The following is a 17364-nucleotide window of genomic DNA, read 5'->3' as shown; positions in this document are numbered from 1 at the left end:
CCTGGTAACACATCTGGAGAGAAGGGACTTCGTGACAAATCGCCAACATGGGTTCAGGGAGGATAAAATCTTGCCTTACAGGCTTGATAGAATTCTACGATCAGGTGACACAGATTAAGCAAGAAAGAGAGGGCTGGGCGGACTGCATTTTCTTGGATTGTCGGAAAGCCTTTGACACAGTACCGCATAAGAGGCTGGTACATAAGCTGGAGAGACAGGCAGGTGTAGCTGGTAAGGTGCTCCAGTGGATAAGGGAGTATCTAAGCAATAGGAAGCAGAGAGTTACGGTGAGGGGTGAGACCTCCGACTGGCGTGAAGTCACCAGTGGAGTCCCACAAGGCTCTGTACTCGGTCCTATCTTGTTTCTGATATATGTAAATGATCTCCCGGAGGGTATCGATTCATTTCTCTCAATGTTTGCGGACGATGCTAAAATTATGAGGAGGATTAAAACAGAAGAGGACTGTTTGAGGCTTCAAGAAGACCTAGACAAGCTGAAGGAATGGTCGAACAAATAGTTGTTAGAGTTTAACCCAACCAAATGTAATGTAATGAAGATAGGTGTAGGGAGCAGTAGGCCAGATACAAGGTATCATCTGGGAGAGGAAATTCTTCAGGAGTCAGAGAAGGAAAAAGATTTGGGGGTTGATATCACGCCAGACCTGTCTCCTGCAGCGCATATCAAGCGGATAACATCAGCGGCATATGCCAGGCTGGCCAACATACGAACGGCATTCAGAAACTTGTGTAAAGAATCATTCAGAACTTTGCATACCACATATGTCAGGCCAATCCTGGAGTATGCAGCCCCAGCATGGAGTCCATATCTAGTCAAGGATAAGACTAAACTGGAAAAGGTTCAAAGGTTTGCCACCAGACTAGTACTCGAGCTGAGAGGTATGAGCTACGAGGAGAGACTACGGGAATTAAACCTCACTTCGCTGGAAGACAGAAGAGTTAGGGGGGACATGATCACCACATTCAAGATTCTGAAGGGAATTGATAGGGTAGATAAATACAGTCTATTTAACACAAGGGGAACACGCACAAGGGGACACAGGTGGAAACTGAGTGCCCAAATGAGCCACAGAGATATTAGAAAGAACTTTTTTAGTGTCAGAGTGGTTGACAAATGGAATGCATTAGGGGGTGATGTGGTGGAGGCTGACTCCATACACAGTTTCAAGTGTAGATATGACAGAGCCCGATAGGCTCAGGAATCTGTACACCTGTTGATTGACGGTTGAGAGGCGGGACCAAAGAGCCAGAGCTCAACCCCCGCAAACACAACTAGGTGAGTACAACTAGGTGAGTACACACACTCACACACACACACACACACACACACACACACACACACACACACACACACACACACACACACACACACACACACACACACACACACACATACACACACACACACACACACACACACACACACACACACACACACACACACACATACACACACACACACACACACACACACACACACACACACACACACACACTGGCATACTCTACACAGGCAAAAGTTAGAACATCATTCAGAAACCTAAGTAAGGAGGCATTTAGGGAGCTTTACACTGCCTACGTGAGACCAGTCTTAGAGTATGCCGCCTCATCATGGAGTCCCCATCTGAAGAAACACATAAGGAAACTGGAAAAGGTTCAGAAGTTTGCAACAAGACTCGTCCCAGCATTACGAAGGATGGGGTATGAAGAGCGCCTGAAGGAACTGAGCCTTACGACACTAGAAAAAAGAAGGGAGAGAGGGGATATGATAGGAACGTATAAAATACTTAGGGGGGGGATTGACAGAGTGGACATAGACGAAATGTTCACACGGCATAGTAACAGAACGAGGGGATATGGATGGAAGCTGGAAACTCAGATGAGCCACAGAGAAGTTAGGAAGTTTTCTTTTAGCGTGAGAGTAGTGGGAAAATGAAATGCACTTAAGGAGCACTTTGTGGAAGCAAATTCTATTCATAATTTTAAAACTAGGTATGATAGGGAAATAGGACCGGAGTCATTGCTGTAAACAACCGATGGCTTGAAAGGCGGGATCCAAGAGTCAATGTTCGATTTTGCAGGCACAAGTAGGTGAGTACAAATAGTTGAGTACACACACACACACATGTGAGTGTTACTAGGTGAGTACACATGCACACATGATGAACCTAGTCATATGGAAATGCCAGGAGGCCCACGAGAGATTTATACCAACAGTAAAGGAAAAAAGCAGGAGGGAATATAATAACCCATGGATTAATAGACAGTGTCAGGAAGCAAAAATGAGAAGCAGGAGGGAGTGGAGGAAGTACAGAAGACAAAGGACAGAGAACAACAGGATCAGATGCAATATAGGTAGGAACGATTACATTAACATAAGACGAATATCGGACAAAAATTATGAGAACGATATTACGATCAAAGCGAAAAAGCCACCTAAATTACTACATAGCCATTTAAAATAAAAAAGTCGGGGAGCGACCAAGTGACAAGACTAAGGAAAACAGAGGGTGCAAATACAGAAAGTGACGAGGAAATCTGCGCGGCACTGAATGCCAGTTTCCATGGAGTGTTCACTACTGAGCCTGAGCAGCTCCCATTGTTAGAAGAGATTATCCTAGATGAAAGACTATCAGATATAAAGGTGACAGCAGAGGAGGTAATGAAACAATTGACAACACTAAATGCAACTAAAGCAGTTGGACCAGACAAAGTATCACCGTGGATACTAAAAGAGGCAGCGCAGGCCCTCAGCGTGCCTCTGGCAAGGATCTTTAATGAGTCCCTTATGACGGGAGAATTGCCCAGTTGCTGGAAGAAGGCAAATGTGGCACCAATTTTCAACAAAGGTGATAGGCAGGAGGCACTTAACTACAGACCCGTATCACTGACAAGCATCCCCTGCAAAATGCTTGAAAGAATAATCAGGTTAAGACTTGTTGCACACCTGGAGAACATTAGGTTAGTAAACAAACATCAACATGTGTTCAGGTAAGGAAAATCATGCCTAACAAACCGTCTGGAATTCTATGAAAAAAGTAATACGAATAAGGCAGGACTACACATATATAATATACGTGAACGACATGTCAACAAGAGTCCTATATGTCAATGTTTGCGGATGACGCAAAATTAATGAGAAGAGCTGTGACAGATGAGGATTGTGGGATCCTCAGCAACAGGGCTCCATTAAGGAACATATAATCTCTTCCCACAACCAAACCATCGCCAGAGAAATCCTAGTAAACAACACAGAAATCATCGATAGATACAGCGATAGCAGGCGGCTTGACGTTTGCGAGGCATTACACATCAAGAAGTCAACACCAGCAATCAACAGCCAATTAATGCACAGCTATATTCTACCCACCTCAAGACTCCGCTCCAATATAGAAGCATCAAGAAATATGGACCAATAGGCTTTCTGCAATCACTTCTATTCAATACCCATTGTTTCATGTTCTGGCTTGTGTTGATGAAATTAATACCTTATTAAATACCACCTCACCCCATCCACCTCTCTCAAATGTAGATATAAACAAAATCGGAGATGTGTAAGTTCTATTTAGTTGTGTATGTGTTAACTAAAGTCTTTGAAAATGTAATAAGTTTTACGAAACGCGCTCAAGTGTCGCGTCAGACTAGAAATAAAAATGAATTTTGGAGAATTGATTTTTGAATTACCACCAACAGTGAAAAGAAATGTACGAAAGATTGAGAAAATTCGTGTTAGAATTATTAATCTTACTTTTTCGGTCATATTTAATAATATATGTCTACAGGAAAGACTGCTACCAAAATATACTAATATATATATATATATATATATATATATATATATATATATATATATATATATATATATATATATATATATATATATGTTGTTTGTTGTTGAATATGACCGAAAAAGTAAGATTAATAATTATAACACGATTTTTCTCAATATATTTTTTATGTTTCTTTTCACTGTCGATGGTAATTAAAAAATCAATTCTCCAAAATTCATTTTTATTTCTAGTCTGACGCCTGAACGCGTTTCGTAATAACTTATTACATTTTCAAAGACTTTAGTTTACACACACAACTGTAACACACAAAATACATCCATACTTATACTCGCATTTGGGTGAGGTGATATGGTACAAAAGTTTTGGGTGAGGTGATTGACATTTACACATGATAGAACACGAACCAAAGGGTATAAAAACATAAGAATGGAAGTAACTGCAGAAGGCCTATTGGCCATTATGTTTCCTCTTGTCCTTCCTTCCTCTTCCTTTCCTTCCCTTTATGATGTCTTCAATAAAACCATTGGAGAAGCCGTTGTTGACTAGGACCTGCCTTTCCCTACAGAGTTCTTCATCGACTTGCTTCCATCCTGAGGTGTGGCTGAGAGCACGGTCGATGTAAGCGTTGACAACACTCCTCTTGTACCTGTCTGGGCAGTCACTATTGGCATTGACGCACATTCCTATGTTTGTTTTCTTAATGTAGACTGCAGTGTGGAAGCCTCCGCTCCTGTCAAGTCAGGTCAAGAATGTCAAGACCCACAAGCCTGGAAACTCACTTCGGCCAATCGTCAGCTAGATACCCACACCCACATACAGACTGGCTAAGCGACTCAACTGCCGGCTGACTCCTTATGTCCCTTGTGCTTTAAGCTTGAAGTCTCCAAAGGAATTCGTTGACTTACTGCGGGAAGCACGGGCCACAGGGATAACAGCCTCTTTGGATGTAGAGTCGGTGTTTACCAACGTACCTGTGGATGAGACAATCGGGATGATAATGGAGAGAGTGTATCGTGATCCGGCTTGTACTCCGTTTGACATACCAGAAAACATACTTAGAATGCTACTCCAAGCTGGCACTATAGAGGCACCCCTCTTGAGTCCAGATGGGCACATGTATAAGCAAGTAGATGGGATCACCATGGGTTCTCCCCTAGGTGTCCTGTTTGCGAACTTCTTCATGGGTACCATCGAGCAGAGGGTCTTAGTTGACTTGAACTTGAAACCCACCATATACTGTAGGTATGTTGACGACATTTTTACACACGTACCTGATGTCAGACGTCTGCAGCAGCTGAAGGAGGCATTCGAGCAGAATTCTGTGTTGCGTTTCACTTACGAGATGGAGAAGGATGGGAAGCTGCCCTTTCTAGATGTAACAGTCACGGAAAGGGCCTCGCCACCTTTAGGAATGAAACAAGTCTCTTGGGGACATCTCGGCATCGTTAACAAAACAATAAAAACTTATATTGTACAGAAATACCATAAATCGAAGATTACTTTTACTAAGCAAGTTTAATAAGTTCCAAATAAACTGTAAGGTAGATATTATATTACAGAAACAAAATATTAAATTATAATGAGTAAACAATAGAATTATAATGAGTAAAGAGACATCAACCTTTGTAATGTGGTGTTACAAAATGCATGTATTTGTTTGGACAGAACGATTAAACACCCTTTAAACCAGTCGTTCCTGTAACCCCCCCTAATCCTTCCTTCAACCCTGCCTTCCTCTCCCATTCACTCTTCCCCCTTACCCATCTCCCAGTCACCCCCTCTCTCTCTCATCCCCCCCCCCGGCCATCCAAACCCAAAAGCCTCCGCTAATCGACCTGAGAGGGTCACCAGGCGTTGTGGGATCACCTCGGTCTTGCTGCTGTTCTTCTAATTACTGAAGACGATCCAGTTTGACGAGAAAAACAATTGGTTATTTAAAGTGGCCGGTGAGTGTTGATTGGTTGTGAAGGTGATGGGTGGTGGTGGTGATGATGGTGATGCTGGTAGTGGTGATGGTGGTGGTGGTGATGCTGGTGGTGGTGATGGTGGTGGTGGTGATGGTGGTGGTAGCGAGAGGGAGGGAGGGACGGGGGTGAGAGATACGCTGAGAATGAAATAAAAAACATGAGTGATGTATAAATAAACTGAGAGCTAAAGAAAAAGACAATTACAAGTGGGAAGTGAAAATGTGTTGAAGAAAGTGAGAGGAAAGCTCCAAGTCCTGCTCCACACAGCTCTTAATTGAATGTTCGTTGATTACTTGTAGCTTTGAAGTGTTTTCTCGCTACGTGATGTTGCTGCTTCTCGTTCAGTTACGCACTGTCTTGTGTGTGTGTGTGTGTGTGTGTGTGTGTGTGTGTGTGTGTGTGTGTGTGTGTGTGTGTGTGTGTGTGTGTGAGTGTGTGTGTGTGTGTGTGTGTGTGTGTGTGTGTGTGTGTGTGTGTGTGTGTGTGTGTGTGTGTGTGTGTGTGCGCGCGCGCGCGTGTGTGTGTGTGTGTGTGTGTGTGTGTGTGTGTGTGTGTGTGTGCGCGCGCGCGCGCGCGTGTGTGTGTGTGTGTGTGTGTGCTCACCTATTAAAAACAACTAGTACATTACAAGTTAATCACCTTGAAGAAACACATCTGGTAACCTACAAGTTGTTGTTAATTGGTTTGTGTTTGAATAAGTTTTCTGAAAGTTTGTAGTTATAATTCTAATTTCGAATTATCTTTGGGTATCAATGTTGAAGATTATCAAATGTTACTTTGCTTGATCCCTTAACTTAAGTGGAACTGTGTGTCTGGTTCTGTTTATAACTTGTGTCACTTGTCTTTAAGTGTGTAATCCTATCCAGTATGAGTTCTTCGTTTTGTTGGTTAATTTTCAATTAAATTTTGTATTTTAGATCTAAATATATATTTGGGTCTGACGCCTAGTGATGCGTTTCGTGAGGTCTCATCTAACATTCTCAAAGACAAATTCTACTGTGTTGTTGTTTTAGATTTAGCTACTCAGAACGAAGTGTCCATGTAGCACGGGCTATGGTGACCCCGTGAGGGTTCTACTGTGTGTAGCACCTGGTTATATCCTCTTAGGGTGAGATGGTTAGGTGACATATGGATGAATGACATTACATGGGGTATATTAATAAGGTATTAAATGTATCAACATAGAGTGTGACATGTTGGCAGCTTATTTTCTTCTGGCTGCTTCTCCGTGAAGGATTCGAACCTTAGAAAACCAGGTGCATCACTCACACTGACATAACCAGTACGGTACCAACCTGACCACGGATGGTACTTACGTTTTTCTGTGTCCAGGTCACAGACAGTCCTCGACCTACCTTCGGAGGTCAGGACTGTCTGATTATGAACGAGCTCTCATCCCTAAAACTCTTAATTTCTTCATGTGTAAACAACAGACATTTTTGGAGCCGAGGATGTTCAGTGCGCGTGAGGGGATTAGCACACATGAGCAGGAGACCCACAGTGATCTATGAGCTGAATTAGTTGACTGTTGAGGTTGACTGAATTAGTTGACTGACAGTTGACTCGCCCTGGAAGTTTTTTTTCCATTCTGGTTTATATTGGGATATATCAGACTGATTTCCCCTGCCTGGTACAGTCTGTCTTCTCTGACTGTGCCTGGTTCATCAAGCTGTCTAGTACAGTCTACTTGTGTCTACCTGACTGACCCATCAACCTGATACAGTCCTCAGCTTATGGGGGAGCTAAGACAAAAGTAGCCCCCAGCTGCTCCCAGCACTCCCTTAACGTCCCCTTGTATGGGAGTTCCCAAACACAGGGATCTGCTGGAATTTCTCAGGGGAATCTAAATCCTCTTACGAATCCTGTGCATCTTTCCTTAACAATGGAGGCTTCGTTTTACATTTACTAAACAGTTTACGATCTTAGAAATTTGAAAACCAAGGTTGTTATTGTCATAAACAACCTCTGAGTGCTTCGGACCTCATTAAGTCTTTAATACACGCTGGATGAATCCTCTGTATTTAGTGTCCACGATTCTGGTTGTATATTCCAGCACTGCTGCCCAGCAGTGTCTAGGCCACTGGCGTCTAGGCCCACTGGTGTCTAGGCCACTGGTGTCTAGGCCACTGGTGTCTAGGCCCACTGGTGTCTAGGCCACTGGCGTCTAGGCCCACTGGTGTCTAGGCCACTGGTGTCTAGGCCACTGGTGTCTAGGCCCACTGGTGTCTAGGCCACTGGTGTCTAGGCCCACTGGTGTCTAGGCCACTGGTGTCTAGGCCCACTGGTGTCTAGGCCACTGGTGTCTAGGCCACTGGTGTCTAGGCCACTGGCGTCTAGGTCCACTGGTGTCTAGGCCACTGGTGTCTAGGCCACTGGTGTCTAGGCCCACTGGTGTCTAGGCCCACTGGTGTCTAGGCCACTGGTGTCTAGGCCACTGGTGTCTAGGCCACTGGTGTCTAGGCCACTGGCGTCTAGGTCCACTGGTGTCTAGGCCACTGGTGTCTAGGCCACTGGTGTCTAGGCCACTGGTGTCTAGGCCACTGGTGTCTAGGCCACTGGTGTCTAGGCCACTGGTGTCTAGGCCACTGGTGTCTAGGCCCACTGGTGTCTAGGCCACTGGTGTCTAGGCCACTGGCGTCTAGGCCACTGGTGTCTAGGCCACTGGTGTCTAGGCCACTGGTGTCTAGGCCACTGGTGTCTAGGCCACTGGTGTCTAGGCCCACTGGTGTCTAGGTCCACTGGTGTCTAGGCCACTGGTGTCTAGGCCACTGGTGTCTAGGCCAAGCTGTACGAGGTAACTTGTGGTACATCTTGGAGAAACTCTATGGTACACCGGAGACACTTCCCACTTTATACACCCGAAGTTCGAAGGGAAAACCAAGCGGTTCCTGAAGGTGTGAGGCGTGTGCTGAAGGCCTGAGGGGACCGCTCAGGAGATTAGAACCAGACACGCAGCGAATATTCTTGATTCCCCAGGAGCGTCGTCGCAAGGCGGCACGCCAGCTGGCACAGTTGGAACACAGCTCCTCCTCCACCTCCGTCGACGCCGACGCCAGACACAGTTGGAACACCGCTCCTCCTCCACCTCCGTCGACGCCGACGCCAGACACAGCTGGAACACCGCTCCTCCTCCACCTCCGCCGACGTCGACGCCAGACACAGCTGGAACACCGCTCCTCCTCCACCTCCGCCGACGCCAGACACAGCTGGAACACTGCTCGTCGTCCGCAGCCGACTCCGCCACGAGGTACATAGCTGTGTCTGTGGGTGCCTGCTTGTCCCTCGCCTCGCCAGGCAGTTCGGTCGGGGTTCGAGCCTGGAACATGGAGGATCGACTTCGATCCTCGACCATTCATCCCTCTCCATCCAGCCGTAATTTGGGTAACTGGTTGTAAACCTTTAATCGGATCCTCTTCCAGAGAAAACTAATAGGCTTTCTGTGGAAAACGATCTGGAAACTAGTAGATTATCTTTGGAAAATTAGTTAAGCAATATGTTTAAAATCCCAAGCTGATGTTAAGCTTAGTGTTTAACATGAGCTTGGGAGGTGGGGGGTCAAGTCTGGTAACAAGTTTGAAATTTGTCTGTTCCAGTACTTATGTGAAACAAAAATTGTATACATATATATGGTTTAGTGTAGCCTCATCAAAACAGAAGTTCATCAACAAACCACATGTTGTCTGGCTTCAAGGCTCGTGGCTCGTCTTAACATCTGCCAAATTTAAGGAATAGCTTTGACACACTCTAATGTACCAATATGGAATATATTCCACATTTAGTTTCGCTGGACGTACACCTTTGGTGCTAGAAAGGCATTTGATTAACGTGTAAAATAGATTTTTAACATTAACAGTCTTTAATTATGTGTTAATTATCATTACCCAAATGTAGGAGTTTCTATTAAGAAAGAATACATATTACAGCTAATAACTGAAAGTTACTAACTCTCTTTTCAGCTGAGAAGTTAAAGCTGTTTAGAGAAAATTTTAAAGAGTTGCAGTTTTGACTGTAGACCACTCGCACATTCACCTTAGTATTTGGATACTAATTGTTATTTATGATAGAGGATCCATTATTATTATCATCCCGTTATTTTTGTTATTAAGTGTGCGTTGATTTAACGTTGACCTTACGTTGATTTAACGTTGACCTTACGTTGATTTAACGTTGACCTTACGTTGATTTAACGTTGACCTTACGTTGATTTAACGTTGACCTTACGTTGATTTAACGTTTAACCTTACGTCGATTTAACGTTGCCGTTATGTTGATTTAACGTTGATATAACGTATAATAACTTTAATACCAGACGATGAATCACAATAACGTGGTTGGTGATATGATGACGTGATAATGGTCCAGGACGGAGCAAAACGTCATCTTTTCTTCACTTTCTGACGTGTTGTTCACTCATTATATTAAATAAGAGCTAAACAGGTCAAACAACAATGTCAATGGGCGGACAGCGAATGATCCGACGCTTTCTCTTGCTTCACTAACGAGCTATATCAAGTAATATGGTACACACATCACCCGGTCTACTTGTAGACTACCTGTACTTAGGTTCACCCAGTCTACTTGTAGACTAGCTGTACTTTAGGTATACCCAGTCTACTTGTAGACTACCTGTACTTTAGGTACACCCGGTCTACTTGTAGACTACCTGTACTTTAGGTACACCCGGTCTACTTGTAGACTACCTGTACTTTAGGTACACCCGGTCTACTTGCAGACTACCTGTACTTTAGGTACACCCGGTCTACTTGTAGACTACCTGTACTTTAGGTACACCCGGTCTACTTGTAGACTAGCGGTACTTTAGGTACACCCAGTCTACTTGTAGACTACCTGTACTTTAGGTACACCCGGTCTACTTGTAGACTACCTGTACTTTAGGTACACCCGGTCTACTTGTAGACTACCTGTACTTTAGGTACACCCGGTCTACTTGTAGACTAGCGGTACTTTAGGTACACCCGGTCTACTTGTAGACTAGCGGTACTTTAGGTACACCCAGTCTACTTGTAGACTACCTGTACTTTAGGTACACCCGGTCTACTTGTAGACTACCTGTACTTTAGGTACACCCGGTCTACTTGTAGACTACCTGTACTTTAGGTACACCCGGTCTACTTGTAGACTAGCGGTACTTTAGGTACACCCAGTCTACTTGTAGACTACCTGTACTTTAGGTACACCCAGTCTACTTGTAGACTAGCGGTACTTTAGGTACACCCAGTCTACTTGTAGACTACCTGTACTTTAGGTACACCCAGTCTACTTGTAGACTAGCGGTAGTTTAGGTACACCCAGTCTACTTGTAGACTAGCGGTACTTTAGGTACACCCGGTCTACTTGTAGACTACCTGTACTTTAGGTACACCCAGTCTACTTGTAGACTAGCGGTACTTTAGGTACACCCAGTCTACTTGTAGACTACCTGTACTTTAGGTACACCCAGTCTACTTGTAGACTAGCGGTACTTTAGGTACACCCGGTCTACTTGTAGACTACCTGTACTTTAGGTACACCCGGTCTACTTGTAGACTACCTGTACTTTAGGTACACCCGGTCTACTTGTAGACTAGCGGTACTTTAGGTACACCCAGTCTACTTGTAGACTAGCGGTACTTTAGGTACACCCGGCCTACTTGTAGACTAGCGGTACTTTAGGTACACCCAGTCTACTTGTAGACTAGCGGTACTTTAGGTACACCCGGTCTACTTGTAGACTAGCGGTACTTTAGGTACACCCAGTCTACTTGTAGACTAGCGGTACTTTAGGTACACCCGGTCTACTTGTAGACTAGCGGTACTTTAGGTACACCCGGCCTACTTGTAGACTAGCGGTACTTTAGGTACACCCAGTCTACTTGTAGACTAGCGGTACTTTAGGTACACCCGGTCTACTTGTAGACTAGCGGTACTTTAGGTACACCCGGCCTACTTGTAGATCTTCTTTAGGAATATGGTAGGCAATTGAAAATGAACGGCGGAGCCTTGACGAGAGAGGCCTCGCGGTTTACCTTGTGTATACCTACACACACACTCTGGAGCTTATCGCCTGCTAGCACACAACACTCCTCCTAGTTGCATGATGCAATGTGCCACCTGGCAGAAGGTATTGGGTGCTCTTGCCTCCGCTTCTGGTACTCCTTATCTTTTTGTGTATCAATATTTTGGCATATTTTGACACTAAATTAAATCGCCTTCAAAATCTCAAGACTTACTATTACGCGGGACAGTTAAAGACTAGGAGTCATATGCTTTTTTTATATAAATAAATTAATAATTCGATAATATTTTTTATAGATTGGGAGGTATTTTTGTTTTAGCTCCTGGGGCTCTATGGGGTCTGGGGCTCTCTGGGGTCTGGGGATGTCTGGGGTCTGGGGATTTCTGGTGGTCTGGGGCTCTCTGGGGTCTGGGGATCTATGGTGTCTGGGGCTGCCTGGGGATGTCTGGGGTCTGGGGCTCTCTAGGGTCTGGGGATCTCTGGGGTCTGGGGCTCTGTAGGGTCTGGGGATCTATGGTGTCTGGGGCTGCCTGGGGATGTCTGGGGTCTGGGGATCTATGGGGTCTGGGGCTCTCTGGGGTCTGGGGATGTCTGGGGTTTGGGGCTCTCTGGGGTCTGGGGCTCTCTAGGGTCTGGGGATCTCTGGGGTCTGGGGCTCTATGGGGTCTGGGGATCTCTGGGGTCTGGGGATCTCTGGGGTCTGGGGATTTCTGGGGTTTGGGGCTCTGTAGGGTCTGGGGATCTCTGGGGTCTGGGGGTCTCTGGGGTCTGGGGCTCTCTAGGGTCTGGGGATCTATGGGGTCTGGGGCTGCCTGGGGATGTCTGGGGTCTGGGGATCTATGGGGTCTAGGGCTCTCTGGGGTCTGGGGATCTCTGGGGTCTGGGGATGTCTGGGGTCTGGGGCTCTCTGGGGTCTGGGGATCTCTGGAGTCTATGGCTCTCTGGGGTCAGGGGATCTCTGGGGTCTGGGGATCTCTGGGGTCTGGGGCTCTCTGGGGTCTGGGGCTCTCTGGGGTCAGGGGATCTCTGGGGTCTGGGGATCTCTGGGGTCTGGGGATCTCTGGGGTCTGGGGCTCTCTGGGGTCTGGGGCTCTCTGGGGTCTGGGGCTCTATCGGGTCTGGGGCTCCCTGGTGCAGCTACCATCACCAGTGCACCTTATTTTTAACAAAATTTCACCAAAAATACTTTCAAAACAATAGAAGCTTCCGTTATAACAGGTGTTAGGTACCAATCACAACAGGTGTTAGGTACCAGTCACAACAGGTGTTAGGTACCAGTCACAACAGGTGTTAGGTACCAGTCACAACAGATGTTAGGTACCAGTCACAACAGATGTTAGGTACCAGTCACAACAGATGTTAGGTACCAGTCAAAACAGGTGTTAGGTACCAATCACAACAGGTGTTAGGTACCAGTCAAAACAGGTGTTAGGTACCAGTCACAACAGGTGTTAGGTACCAATATATTTACTGAACTCAAACGAGTGTAAATTTTGAATTGTCCCCCAAGCTTATGTACAACTTTAAACACCATAGCCAGGTTCGAATCCTGGAGGGTCGTGGAGTTTACAGTTTCTTAATATTCTAATATAAAAAATATATCCTTAAATGGGAGAACATGATTTGTTTACCAATACCACCACAATGATAGGCTGCTCCCAGGACAATAATCACTCAGCAAACAGAACCGTAAAGGCAAGAGCAAACAGTAATGGGGCGAGACAATGGTAACCATCACACACGCCGGTGAACACTACCAGAAACATCATTAACTTTTCCCACCCGACCCGGAGATGGCCATTGACCTTCGCCTGAAACAATCGTCGACTCTGGCCAACAGCATCCCCCAGTGGTAGGCAGACTCGTTTACCAGTCCACTGGTGTGTGTGTGTGTGTGTGTGTGTGTGTGTGTGTGTGTGTGTGTGTGTGTGTGTGTGTGTGTGTGTGTGTGTGTGTGTGTGTGTGTCTGTGTGTGTGTGGGGGGCCTTAACCCCTTTCTCTTTTACCAGCTTCATCTCATTCCCATCTTCTAATTTCCAATTCTCAGTGCTCTTCCCCAGTGGTTCTTTAGTACACTGTTTCATTCTCTTGTGCCTTCCTCTAGCTCTTGGGCCCCTCCCTGGAGATGGGCTCTAGCTCTTGGCCTCCCTGGAGATGAGCTCTAGCTCTTGGCCTCCCTGGAGATGAGCTCTAGCTCTTGGCCCCCCTGGAGATGGGCTCTAGCTCTTGGCCCCTCCCTGGAGATGGGCTCTAGCTCTTGGCCCCCCTGGAGTTGGGCTCTAGCTCTTGGCCCCCCTGGAGTTGGGCTCTAGCTCTTGGCCTCCCTGGAGATGAGCTCTAGCTCTTGGCCTCCCTGGAGATGAGCTCTAGCTCTTGGCCCCCCTGGAGATGGGCTCTAGCTCTTGGCCCCTCCCTGGAGTTGGGCTCTAGCTCTTGGCCCCTTCCTGGAGTTGGGCTCTAGCTCTTGGCCTCCCTGGAGTTGGGCTCTAGCTCTTGGCCTCCCTGGAGATGGGCTCTAGCTCTTGGCCTCCCTGGAGATGGGCTCTAGCTCTTGGCCTCCCTGGAGATGGGTTCTAGCTCTTGGTCCCTCCCTAGAGTTGGGCTCTAGCTCTTGGCCTCCCTGGAGATGGGGTCTAGCTCTTGGCCTCCCTGGAGATGGGCTCTAGCTCTTGGCCTCCCTGGAGATGGGTTCTAGCTCTTGGCCTCCCTGGAGATGGGCTCTAGCTCTTGGCCTCCCTGGAGATGGGCTCTAGCTCTTGGCCTCCCTGGAGATGGGCTCTAGCTCTTGGCCTCCCTGGAGATGGGCTCTAGCTCTTGGCCTCCCTGGAGATGGGCTCTAGCTCTTGGCCTCCCTGGAGATGGGCTCTAGCTCTTGGCCTCCCTGGAGATGAGCTCTAGCTCTTGGCCTCCCTGGAGATGGGCTCTAGCTCTTGGCCTCCCTGGAGATGGGCTCTAGCTCTTGGCCTCCCTGGAGATGGGACCCGATGGATGAAATATTGTTAAGCTTACGACCTCTGTTTTCACCACAAGTCAGCTGGATCAGCCTTTACACCTCACGACCCTCCGTCAACGACCCTCCGTCAACGACCCTCCGTCAACGACACCTCACGACCCTCCGTCAACGACCCTCCGTCAAACACCCCTCACGACCCTCCGTCAACGACCTTCCGTCAACGACCACTCACGACCCTCCGTCAACGACCCCTCACGACCCTCCGTCAACGACCCCTCACGACTCTCCGTCAACGACTCTCCGTCAACGACCACTCACGACCCTCCGTCAACGACCCCTCACGACCCTCCGTCAACGACCCCTCACGACTCTCCGTCAACGACCACTCACGACCCTCCGCCAACGACCACTCACGACCCTCCGTCAACGACCCCTCACGACCCTCCGTCAACGACCCCTCACGACCCTCCGTCAACGACCACTCACGACCCTCCGTTAACGACCACTCACGACCCTCCGTCAACGACCCCTCACGACCCTCCGTCAACGACCACTCACGACACAGTGCCCCAATCCTCAACGGCGACCAGGTCTCGGCCTCTGTTCTTGCTCTTCTTTACCCGCTTCTCTCCTTTATGCTCTCTTCGTGGCCTTCTCTTTCTCCTCTTCTAGGTCGTAAGATTGTTCTCTTCGGACTTGTTAACTCTCTCTTCACCTCTCTGTTGCACCTAACCTCTCTTCCCTAGTCTTTTGTTCCCTCCCTTCTGCTTTTTATCGTAACTTCTGTCCCTTCTCCTTTTTTATCCTAGTCTTTCTCACCTCTCGTTTTATTCTATCCTTCCTCTCCCTCTCCTTTTGTCCTATCCTTTCTTCCTTCTTCTCTCTAGCCTCTGTCCCTCGCCTCTTCCTCATCTGTCACCACCAACCTCTTCCCTCTTTCGTGTGCCAGAGGTACTAGAGTGTACTCACCTAGTTGTACTCTCCTAGTTGTGCTTGCTGGGGGTTGAACTCTGGCTCTTTGGTCCCGCCTCTCAACTGTCAATCAACTGGTGTACCGGTTCCTGAGCCTACTGGGCTCTGTCATATCTACATTTGAAACTGTGTATGGTGTCACCCTCCACCACGTCACTGCCCAATGCATTCCACCTGTTAACTACTCTGGCACTGAAAAAGTTCTTTCTAACGTCCCTGTGGATCATTTGGGTACTCAGTTTCCACCTGTGTCCCCTTGTTCGCGTACCACCAGTGTTGAATAGTTTATCCTTATCGACCCTGTCAATTCCTCTGGGATTTTTGTAGGTAGGAATCACGTCTCCCCTTACTCTTCTGTCTGCCAGTGTCGTGGGAGAGATGGGGGAGTAAGGAGTGTGTGGTGGTGGCCTGGGAGTGTGGGAGATGGGGAAATTGCTATCCATACCTTTAAGAAACCCAAAGTCATCATATAAAGTTAATCGCTCCAGTTTTGCTTCTTCTCGGTTAAATGGATTAAATGTATTAATAAGTCACTAATTGTGAATGAATCTATAACAATTAAAATTTGAGGCAAATATATATATAGATATAAAAGACATAGATATACTATTACCCTCTAAACCCCCCCCCCCCTCCCCCACAAAAAAAAAAACACAACGTTATAGCGACGTCATTAAGCTGTTAAAGCGTCAAAATAAGGTTGTTGCGTTGCGTTGTGTATAGATGTTATCACAACACAGTAGTTATTAACTACGAAGAACTGTCAAAAGAGAATGGAAGCAACCATGGCAGAATTGTGGATAAATCATCCTGTTCTCTCGACTACCACTCCTTTAACAAGGCATCGGTTATGCTTGACCAGAAGCGTCAGCAGCTATAGCAATCTCCTTGCTGAGGAAACGTTGATATTGAGGGAGTTTAATTTGCCTAAACCACTACAATTTTTAAGTTGGGGTCTATAGTGTAAAATAAATATACACAGACAGGATTGTAAACAAAGTAATTGAACCCTGGGATCAAATAGGCAAAGATAGCTTAGATGTAACTGCAATCACAGAAACAAAACTTTCAGAAGACTTAAATACAGTGTTCCATGACTAAGAGAGGTGGAAGGGGGAGTATCAGGTAGGTCAGTACAGGATGAGCATGCAAGAGTGTGGTAATCGTAGGTTGTGAAGAACTCAGGCTATGTATTAGGTACCATAACAATGGTTGGGCCTGAGATGATAGTAACAGGGTTATACAACACTACGCAAAATGGCAGAAAACCTACTCAAGTGAATTATAGATGCTCTTGGATTGCAAATAGGAATATATTTAGATTATTGATCATTAGATTCGTCAACTAAATAAGAACGAAGAACTTTCCCGTGAGCAGATACACGGAGAGAAAAACTGAAGGAAGCAGTAGTAAGAAACATCCTAAGCTAGCATATCAAGGGACACGCAGGCATTATGAATACCGACTAACCATAGACCTGACCTGAGAGTCACCCTAAAATGACCTGATCTCTCGGTGTACTGGCGTTTGAATATATAGTCAAAATCGCAGTGATTAGTTCAGGAAAGGGATCAGAAGATATAAGGCTAGTATACCGGAGAGGAAATACGAGGAAATAGGAGAATTCCCACCATGAATTCCATGAA

This window comes from Procambarus clarkii, chromosome 10 (genome assembly GCF_040958095.1).
Source record: "Procambarus clarkii isolate CNS0578487 chromosome 10, FALCON_Pclarkii_2.0, whole genome shotgun sequence".
Lineage (NCBI taxonomy): Eukaryota > Metazoa > Arthropoda > Malacostraca > Decapoda > Cambaridae > Procambarus > Procambarus clarkii.
Note: the sequence above shows the minus strand (reverse complement) of the source record.